The sequence below is a fragment of the Lathyrus oleraceus genome, chromosome 5 (genome assembly GCF_024323335.1).
Source record: "Lathyrus oleraceus cultivar Zhongwan6 chromosome 5, CAAS_Psat_ZW6_1.0, whole genome shotgun sequence".
NCBI classification, from domain to species: Eukaryota; Viridiplantae; Streptophyta; class Magnoliopsida; order Fabales; family Fabaceae; genus Lathyrus; species Lathyrus oleraceus.
Window position 1 is genome coordinate 284,962,460 of NC_066583.1, and position 11,737 is coordinate 284,974,196.

An 11,737-nucleotide genomic window follows, 5' to 3' on the forward strand; every position below is an offset into this window, starting at 1 on the left:
AAGTGGCTAATTTTGTACCCAACTATTCATACTCTCGAAGAGTACAGACACCACAATAACAAACATGGTTGAGAATACATCTAACAAATGTTAATGGTGAAATTCAGCAAAATAAGATAGTAATAATGAGTTATAAAATATTATCAATCACACTCAAAAGCGCAATCAAACAAATATAATGCAAATGCTATGCTAATGCCACCGTTTCTTTCTCAAAATGCATGTGGTACCAAATCACTATGATCAGAGGTATGTTACTAATTTTCCCATGTCTCCGGTTCCTCTCTGAACCGTGTCCCTCTCTTTACGTGAGACTGTCATAGCCCCCATTTGAACCAGGCCATCATTGGACTGAAGTCCTACCTATCTCTGAGATAAATGAATGCATGATCATCAACAATACAAACATGCATCATCATCAACATCATAGAATTATGAAATCACAACATCAACATATACTAAAAAAGCCTCCACTCTTGAACCTATAATTTATCACCCTCAGGCCATCACTGTAATTCCTCTGAATTACTATACTCAAATTGCCAATAAGGTCCATCACTGTAATCTCTTTGGATTACTATACTCAAAACTCCAATTAAGACCATCACTGTAATCACTCTGGATTACTATACTCAAAACGCCAATAAAGGCCATCATTGTAATCCCTCTGGATCACTATACTCAAATCGCCAATAAATGTCATCACTGTAATCCCTCTGGATTATTATACTAAAAATGTTATTAAAATAATTTTTATCACTTATCTTCAAAAGGTAAAGTTATATTATTATCCAAAGTTCTCAACCCCTCAAAATACTCAGGGAACTCAAAATGTCTCAAAACTTATAATGCTCAAAATAACCTTTGAGTATACCAAGGATACTCTAAAGTACCAAATTAATCTAAGGGTAAAATTCACGAGTGATAATTCTATTAAGGACATAACAGACAATTTTACTCAAAATTACTCGAAAGGTAACCTTATATTGTCAATAGTGCTCCAATCTCATCTCAAGTGTATCATATATTATGATCTCCAACTCTGAACAACTCAAAAGCAAATCTGACAACACTATAATAACTCAAACCAAATAAAATAGGACCCTTAAACTTATCAAAAAGGTAACGAAAGGTCACCACATCTTAAAGGGCTCAAAAGTCTGGAGCTAACTCTAAAATTGTCTCACCTCACAATAACACCAAATATTATAGACTTATGAAAAAATTATGAAACTCTCTAGTTTGAAAGTTATTTACACCCTCTTTCAGACTCACTTAACCGTACCTTAAGCAGAGTTACAAAACTCCAGATCCATTCATTTCAATTCATCCATATCACAATATTTCCTGCATAAACTCTAAAACAGAATGCTTGACTTCAAAATAGCATACAAAATTATACACTCATGATAAATTTATGAAACTCTCCAATTTGAAGGGTCACCGAGCCCTCTTTCTAACACAACTAACGAGATCCCGAAATAACTTACGAAACTCAAATTATGCGTGAAACATGATGACCAACAAGACTGAAATTGACTACGCCCCTAGCATAAAAGCTAACAAACTTCAAAAAGAAGATTACCGTATTAGCTATTTAATGCAACCAACGACATCTAAACCCGACTTACAAAACTCAAGTTATACCTAAAATAAGGAGACCAACCCCCTTCTATGGCTACCTGCAATTTTATGCGTTTTCACTTTATTGAACATGTCCAAAACTCAATTAATTTGCTCAATTGAGTCCCAACCGCACCAAAATAGAGAAAGTTAACCATGGATAATAGGAATTCAAATGTTACAAATTTATATTCCCACCTTACCAAAGGACTTAATAGCAAAAACTCTATGTTATGTATGACTATGGTCACAAATAGACTAAATCACAGATCGACAAAACACTATGGTCATTACAAAATTGGGATATCTAATGACCCAAACAGAGGCTTTCTAATTCCTAGGGTGAAATCTCAACTAAAAAAATGATCAAACAACATCGTATTCGATTTATACAGATCATCATATTCAACAAAAACAATCAACGACAACAACAATCAACCACAACAGAGTAAACCTACAAATAATAGCACGATAGAGACCATATGTGATTTATCCCAAATCCCCTTTTTGGGTCCCAAAAAAATCATATGATCAAAAAATTTCATCGGTTATGCCCATAGGGTTTTGCCCAAACCCTATTTGACAGAATTACACAGATCATACTCTAAGACCCCATTTTGACTCTAAGATCCCTCATGATATCTCATCATTTGCATTGGCCTTGGGATCACACCTTGGCATCCTCCTTACCCCTAATTCATTGGGATTGTATTGGGAGAGATCATCAAGCATATTTGATTGTATCATACTTTATTTTCTTTTGATTACTAACCAAAAAACCAAAAATATGTCTATATATGTCTTTGTTTCTTTTGTAGGTAGTGTATCCATCCATTTGTGCCCTATCAAGTTCACAACTAGGGTTTGAGATCCTAAATGCAAGGATATCAATCCAACAATGGTCCATATTAGTTTTAGACATCATATATGGATCCCCATGTTCTTAACTTTTTAATTTGATTAATAATTCATCAAGAGTTTGAAGCTTGCTTGCCTTAGAAGGCCTAATTCATCTAGGTATCTTGTGTGACTTCCTCAATAAGTTTCTTCATCAATTGGTCAAAGATCTCAAGGGATACTCCATTATACATAATATCAAGAATACATGATCCTCCATGAGTCCCAAATATCAAGAAACCTTCATGTTTGCAAGATGGTTCAAAGAAGTTGGCCAGAGAAAGTCAACTAGTCAAAACTAGGGTTCCTTAGACCCTATCGCCTACAATGTTTGTCATATGAAAATGATTCCAAGAGAAACTTTACTCCTTATGACATTACAAACAAATTTCATGTTGTAATCAAGAGCTAGTTTCGCTTGGAAACTCATTTTTTTACGGTGAACGATTATAGGTCATTTTCTCTGTGCCCTAGTTAAGAGGTCAACTTCCAAGGACCATAACTTTCTCAATTATTATGATATGAATACCATCCAAGTTTCATGATCAATTTAAATATGTCTTATCCAACTTTTATTCTTTTAGGAATTTAAAATTCTACTTTCAAAGGCATGTTCCAAGAGGAAATATTATAGGTCATTTTGGGCCATTACCATTGAATAAGCAATTTTCCTCAACTTATAAAATGCATAACTCCCTCATGCTAAATCGAAATGGTGTCAAATTTGTGACCAAATTTAAGAGGAATGAAATATATGCAACTTTTATGAAGGAATCTTTTCCATTTTAAGCTCATAGAAAAAGTTATTCAAGGTGGAAGAAGTGGTCATTTGACTCGGGACTTAGAAATTTTTCAATCATGTTTGATTTCTCAAACTTCCACCTCTCAATTCATCTTGATCCAATCTTCAAATAAAAAAGTGTTCAACATCAATGTTTGTCCCCTTGATGCCCCTTTTCCAAAACATCCAATGTCACTTCATTTGGACAAAAATTGAGGGACTTGCGCATGGTTACTCTTCATGGTTCCATTTGGATGCTTTTCATGACCAAACTTCAATTACAATTGCAAGGCCTCATGTTAAACTTTCAACATCATTCATGCACATATGTGGACCTTTTCCAATCATTTCATGGACCTATCACACGCCCATGCAAGTGTAAGACCCCAATTTGGACCCTAATATCCCTCATGCAATTTCATCACATGCATTGGCATTGGGATCATACCTTGGCATCCTCCTTACCCCTCTCTCATTGGGTTTTTTTACGAGATATCACCAAGAACTATGTGATTGTATCATACTTGTATGTTATCATTTTACTAACCAAAATACCAAAAATATGTCTTTTGCATTTGCCTAACTCTTTTGTAGGTAGGGCATGATCCCATTGGTTTATCAAGTTCATATCTAGGGTTTGAGACCCTCATGGCAAAGAGCACAACCATGGATTGACCCACAAATGGTTTTAAGAATCATATATGAGTCCCAATGATTCCTACATATGATATTAATCAAGTATTCAAGAGTTTGAAGGTGATTTGCGTTGGAAACCCTAGTTTGACTAGGTATCTTGAGTGACTTCTCAACAAGCCATCTCACCAATTGATAAAATTTCTCAAGGTACACTTAAAAATTCATCATCTTATGCATATATGATATACCATGATCCAAGAAAGTCAGAATAATTGAAGGTTAGCAAGTTGGTTGATGGTGGTTGGCCAGATGAATTCATCTAATCAAAACTGGGTCTCCCTAGACCCTATCTCCTGCAATTGTTACCATATGAAAATTATTCCAAGAGAAACGTTACTCTAAATGACATTCCAAACAACATTCATGTTGAGACCTAGAGCTATTTTTGCTTGGAAAATCATTTTCTATGTTGAAACATTATACGTCATTTTGTCTAAACCCTAATTTGAAAATCAAAATCCCAAGGCCATAACTTGCTCAATTTTTATGAGATGAAATATTTACAAGTTGCACAATCAAATTCAAGATGTCTAATTCAACTTTTATGTTTAGAGTGAGAGCTAAATCAACTTTTATGAGCATGTGACACGAGGATACATTATAGGTCATTTTTGGCCTATACCATTGGACAAATGATTTTTCCAAACTTCAAAAATGCATAACTCTATCATTCTAAATCCAAATGACATGAAATTGGTGACCATTTTGAAGGTATTTGAAATAGATACAACTTTTATGAAGACACGTTTCTCATTTGAATCCCACATAAAAAGTTAAGCAAGGTGGAATATTGAGATATATGGCTTGACACTTAGAAATTTTTTTAACATGTTGAAATTTCCAAACTTACACCTTCAAATTCACCATGATAAAAGTTCCAAATGAAAAATTGTTCAAAATCAAACTTGTTCCCCTTGATCTAAGCTTTCCAAAGAACCCAAGTTCATGCATTTTGGATGAAATTTGCAAGGTCTGCGCATGGCTTTAACAGAGCTGCATCATTGGAGAAAATCAAATGTCCAAAACTCAATATATCATTGCCTTGCCACTCAAGCCTCATTTGAACTTTAGAATAGTTGGATATGGATCAAAATGGATTGCTTCATGGGCCTGTACACGCCCATGCAAGCTTGTGCATGAAATGACCAAATTTAGAAATTTTTCAAGTGTGCAATTATCAATCCCAAATGCTATAAATATAAGGCCTCTGAGCTCAATTCAAACACACCTTGCGCGCCAGCTTTGCCCCCCAATTGAAACCGTCACATTTCAAAGTAAAACCTGAGAATTTTCAACTTGAAAATTGAGTATGAATCTCACTGTTTGGAGATTTGAGAATACCAGGATCCAAAGCTTTGTACCATTGCTAAACCTCTCCTGCAAGCTTCTCAAATGTGATCAGATCAAAATTGAAGCAAGCAACATCAAGTTCTGCACAACATTAAAGGTAAATTTCAGAAAACTTCATCTCTTCGATTCTCATTTAATTCTACTCAATTCTCTTGGATCTTTGGTTGTCTGAAGTCCTACCAATGTAGGCAAGAAGATTGAGTTGCTTAGAGGTCAAATCGAAGCAACTCAATTGACACACCTCAAAATTCAACTCCTCATATCTTTTTATATATTTGGAGTTAGTTGAAATTGAGGCCAGATTCGTGCTCTACACCATTTTTTCTTTCAGATCATGTCCTTCTTTTTCATTTTCTTGATGGTGATGAGTGAACCAGTCCTGTGGACCTCGCCTGAGAAGGTGACCATAGGTCCAGTGCCGGTGGTGTGCTGGACAGGTTTTGAGCCATTGATATCATTTGAATTGTTTTAATCTCACTCGTTGGTTTTAATTACCATCCCTGCAACGCATTGACTTAGGTCCATTGTGGAACGCGCGTTTGTGTCCACTTGATCTGTCACCTCAATTAATGAGGGAGATCAAGTGGCTCACATTTTTTTGATTTTTTGATTTTTATTTTAATTCATTTGATTTTCATTAATTCATATTAATTTTAATATTGATCCAAAAAATATGAGAGTTTCACCAATTTTTTAAAAAGAAAATCCTCTTTCATATTTTGAATTAAAATTATTTTTTGGATCATTATTAATATTTTTCATGATTTAATTGATTTTGTGATTATTTTTAATTGTTTAAAAATACTTTTAAGTCTTTAAAAAATTATAAATTTTTTTCTCCAAGGTCCTTTGACCTTGTTTGAACTATGATAAATCTCATGGCCATTTCTTTGGTGTTTTGATGAGGTTTTATGAATTTGGAAAACCATATTTAATTTAAATACCTTATTTTAGTATTTTCTTAAATTTAAATAAATGCCAAATAATTGTGTTGACCTCTTGTGATGATTTGTGTAAGTTTGACTCATGTTGTTGGGCCTTGGTCAAGGTTGATTTGACTTTGTTAAGTTAATATAATTGGATTTAGGGGATCGATGGAATGTACATTCCATCTCCCAAAATGAATGAATGATATTAATTTGGTAAAAGTCCTCCTTTGACGAATTTTAGTATTGATCCATTCCCCTCCCTCTTCATCTATTTCCCATTCTTTATGCATTCATCTCATTTGGCCTATGATATCTCTAAGTCCTAAGGCTAGTTGATTGCAAAATCAACATAAGTATGGATGAGATTAGGCCACCTCTTTTGCATATTCTTTTTGTGTGTGGTATGTTTCATAAGCATAGTCCATTATACTATATCTCTAACATGCATTAACACCAAAATTCTATTGCCCGACCTCAAATAGTTGTGACTTCTACATAAGTCCAATTACGATTGCTTAACAAAGCACTAAATTTTTGACACAAAAGGCATAACATTCTAGTTAGTGAGATTGTAAGTCTCCCCTCTTTCATGGTATTGTATGGAAACTTGGCCTTTTTTCCTTCCTTTGGAAGATGTCTTGGTTCAAGGATCCATGCTTGTGATAAGTGAGTTGAGTGTTCTCCAAAGAATGACTTAAAATGAAAAGCAAAAAGCAAAACAATACTAACTTCTAACTCATTAACAACTAACATTTAATTTCAAGTCTTTTATTTTAATGCACTTTAATTTTTAAGTTCTATTCATTTGCCATTATTCATACCATTCTAATTGTTTATGTTATTCCAATTTTCACTTTGTCCATTTGGTCCATATTGTGTGGTATATCTTGTTTGTGTATATTTTGTTGTTTGTGTGGTCTTTGACCATTAATGTACATAATAAGAACAAAAACCCAAAAAAAAAACCTTTGTGTGGACTGTTGACTTGATCTTGGACAAATTGGACTTAGAATCTAGGCAACCTCCCTATGCTAAAGGACTTGGCCAATGCCAACATTTGTGTAACCAAGTGCTTGCAATTTGAAACTTCATCTGATACATCTTTGAAGATCCTTTTGAGTTCATCTGCAACATGATCATTGTGAAGCTGTTATTTTGAACCCGTAACTTGAGGAATTCATCTGCTACATGGGCTAATTTGAAGAAGATCATGGAGTGGCTAAGATTGGATGTGGCTATCTTTATTTGATGTCTTGCTCTTCAAGATTGATATAATTGTGCATTTTGTGTTGCTTAAGATTAGTCTATTGGATTGCTACCCATTGGTCAGATCTTTTCAAATTTTAACTTTTAATTTTGTGCTTAAGATTAGTCTCTTCATCTCCTCCCCATTTCGTTAATTTCAAAATCTCTCCCTCTTTTTAAAAATCTTCTTTGTGTGAGCTAGTTTTGTTCTAAACTTTGACCACTTTGCAAACTAGAAACTTTGGCCTTATGCCATTTCATTTTTTAACTTCTTTTCTTAATCAAACTTGTAAATAGACTTAACCATACTTGACTTAAACTTTCAAAAAGACAAAAAAGAACTAACTCATTCAAACCATTTTTAGGCCTTGGTGCTTCTCAAACTAAATTTTTGTTAAAATCTATGCATCCACTTTGAAATTTGTATCACGAACTACGAGGTTTTGATCCCTCATCTTTATGTTGGTACGTAGGCACAAGTCCGAAGGTCTTGTCAAACACAAAAATATAATTAATGAATTCTCTTCTCATCCCCTCACTCTATTTGTTTGTAAACACCACTTTGTACAAAATACATATGCACACAAAAAAGAGCTCCCTAGGAGTACCTATGACACTTTGGGTGCTAACACCTTCCCTTTGTGGAACCATCCCCCTTACCTATAATCTCTGACATTTTATTAGTTTTGATTTGAAAACTTATTACTTTTGGGTTTTGTTCGTGCTTTTCCCTTTTCCCTTGGAAACAATAAAAGCGCGGTGGCGACTCTGGTTTTTTTGATGTCTTGCTTATCCATAGCTTGATGATCATGAATTTACCGCTACAGAAATTAAGTGGCGACTCTGTTGTGGAGTAGTCTCCAGTGGGTTTTGCCTACTTTTTTGTGTGTATATAATTGTATATATGTGATGTATGTATATTTGTTTGTATGATATAATTTGCTTGTTGTGCTTGGTGATCTCTGAGTGGTGAGATAAGTTCTAGCCCGAACTTGAGTGCAATTAAGATAGGAGGATGGTATAGTCATGTTCGACTTGTGTGGAGTAGTGCTTAACAAGTTGGCTTGAGATCCATCTGTTAAATGGAGACTCTTTTGGATTTGGAAATGTCACACAAGTATTTGTGATTAGGCATTAGTAATTTGGGTCCGAGAAGCTGAGGAATGTAGAACATTTACCCCCTCTTGGCCTATTTAGGACGTAGTGCGGAAACTGTGCAAGTGTAGACTGATAACAGTTGTTACGCGATACTACACTCAGACGAGTTTCTCTTGAGAATATTATGGGTCGATGAGTCAGTCATCTTAACCTGTAATATCCAATAGATGAAATTAAGACTCTGGGAACTTTTTAGAACATGATCTACAGGTTTTTATCCTTAGTTCACTCCTGTGGGATGGTTCTAACCCAGACTCCATGCTCGTGACTCATAAAAAACCCTTGATTCTTGGTTGATCCAATCAAGTCTTGTCAATATCAATGGAACTTGGGTGTTGATAAGGTGTGAACCATAATCCACCAAAATGGATGATTGATCTTGACAATGACTTGATTCATCCCTTGACCTTTGTTTGCTTTCCTTGTGTGTGATCCCTTATTTGTAATTGTTGCATTCATGCATTCATACGCATCATGACATTCATCAAACGAAAATTTCAAGGAACTGAGGTATTATTTGTAAATATTTTCAGACCATGGATTGTGGACGAAAGAACACTAAGAAGCACAGTTTCAGAAGTCCCGACTTGAAAGAGTTAAGGAAGCTAGCATCTTTTGTATTAGACCCCTTGGACTTCAAACAACGTCATGGGAAGCTATTGTCTATCTTGTCTGCTGATATGGTTGAAGGACTCTTGAGTGTGCTAGTGCAGTTCTATAATCCTCTCTACCGTTGCTTCACTTTCCCAGATTATTAGCTTGTGCCTACATTGGAGGAGTATTCCCATCTCTTGGGAATACCTATTTCTAGTAGGGTGCCTTTTAGTGGATTAGAGGAGATTCCCCGATCTAATCTTATTGCTGAAGCTCTTCACTTGAAGAAGTCCGAGATAGAGGTTCATTGGGTGAAGAAAAGAGGATTGTTTGGGTTGCCATTTGATTTCCTCATCAAGGAAGCTACTGCTTTTTCTTAAACCGGTAGTATGGATGCTTTTGAAGCTATCTTTGTGTTACTCATCTATGGATTAACTTTGTTCCCTAACATTGACGGTTTTGTTGATTTTAGCGCCATTAGACTTTTCTTGATTGGGAATCCTGTGCCTACTCTGTTAGGTGAAATGTACTTCTGTTTGCGTATAAGGAATTCTAAAGGTGGTGGAACTATTGTCTGTTGCATTCCTCTTCTATACAAGTGGTTTATTTTGCACTTTCCTCAGACACCTGCTTTTGTGGAGAACAAACAATATCTACGGTGGTCTCAGAGACTTATGTCTCTCACTAATGATGATATAGTTTGGTATGATCCTTCTTTGAGCAGTTTGGAGATTATTGATAGTTGTGGTGAATTCTCTAATGTGCCTCTCATTGGTACACAAGGAGGAATTAACTACAACCCTGCTTTGGCTCGTCGTTAGCTTGGGTTCCCCTTGAGAGACAAACCTAATAACACCTTGTTAGAAGGTCTTTTCTATCAAGAGGGTAAAGATCCCCAACACTTGAAGCATAAGATTGTGCATGCTTGGTATAATGTGCATAGGAAAGGAAGATCCGAGCTTGGTCCATGCAATTGTGTAGCTTTGGAAGCTTATACTCTTTGGGTGAAGAAGAGAGCTTTGGAGTTGAATATGTCTTATCCTTGTGAAATATCTATGTCTATGGTTGTGGTTGAGCCATTAACTCTCCCTAACCAAGATGTAGAGGAGTTGGAAGATGCACTCACCAAGACGAAGCAAGAGAAGGATATGTGGGAAGAGCGTTTCCATGCTTTGAGCAAGAAGCATGAAGAGTTGCAGTTGGAGTTTAAGGACCAAGATACACTTATTGAGCTACTTGAAGACCGAGTGACAAAGAGACAGAGAGAGCCATAGGTTTCATGTTCTAGCATGCCTCCGGCTTCCGTTGCTTGGAAGAAAGTTGTTGATCAGATTGTCCTCGAGAAGAATCAGATGAAGGCTTCTTTGGAGACCGAGATTCGATGCAATCGGAGGAAGTACGCGCCTGCAGCCAGATCTTCTGACATTGTTGTTAGGGATTTTTAGGATGACTAGTCTCCTTTTCTCTTGTATTTTTATTTAGTTTCTGAAATTGTACTCAGTGTAATCCTTCCAATTCATATAAATAAAAAGAGATTTATGGTCATAACAAATTGTTGCAATTAATGTAAAGTACATATATGTATTTGTAAATGATATAGTCAGTTCCTCGGAAATAAAACTAAATAAACAAGCATTGCATTTCATGCATCATTTGCATAAGCAGGTTTCTCTTTCGCCAGATGTCTCATTGGTGTTCTTCTGTGCTTCAGCCAAGCTGTCTCATCGGTACAACACTCACGCTAATCATCTGAGAATCATGGAACACTCGAAGCAAGAGAACAAAGAGTTGAAGGACGAGATCGCTTGACTGACTGCCATGATGGAGTCAGTGTTGGCTGCTCAAAGTCAATCTTCTCCAACACCCGCAACTCATCCTCCTCCTCAGAGGACTGTTATTTCAGAGGTGGCTACCTCTACCATGCCTACTGCTACCGCTCATTTTACGCCTGCCATGTCTGCCGGACTTCCGTGGGGAATACCGCCGAACTTCATGCCTGAAGGCTTTGCGCCTACCATTGCTTCCATGTCGGCATCTAGCCCGGTCATGTCTGTGCCACCTCCCGTTGTGCACTCATTGCCTCGTGTAGAGGATACCATTTATCATTCCGAGCCATCTGAGGGTCCGGATGTTTACGAGAAAATGGAAGAAATGAAAGATCAGTTTCTTGAGCTGCGCAAGGAATTGAAGACGTTGAGAGGTAAGGATTTGTTTGGGAAAAGTGCTGTTGAGTTATGTCTGGTGCCAAATGTGAAGATTCTGGTGAAATTCAAAGTTCTTGACTTTGAAAAACACAGAGGGAACACATGTCCTCTCAGTCATATAGTGATGTATTCCCGCAATATGTCTACCAAAACTGACAATGATCAACTGTTGATCCACTACTTCCAAGATAGTTTGACCGGTGCTGCACTCCGTTGGTATATGGGGTTGGACAGTGCAAGCATTCGCACTTTCAGCGACT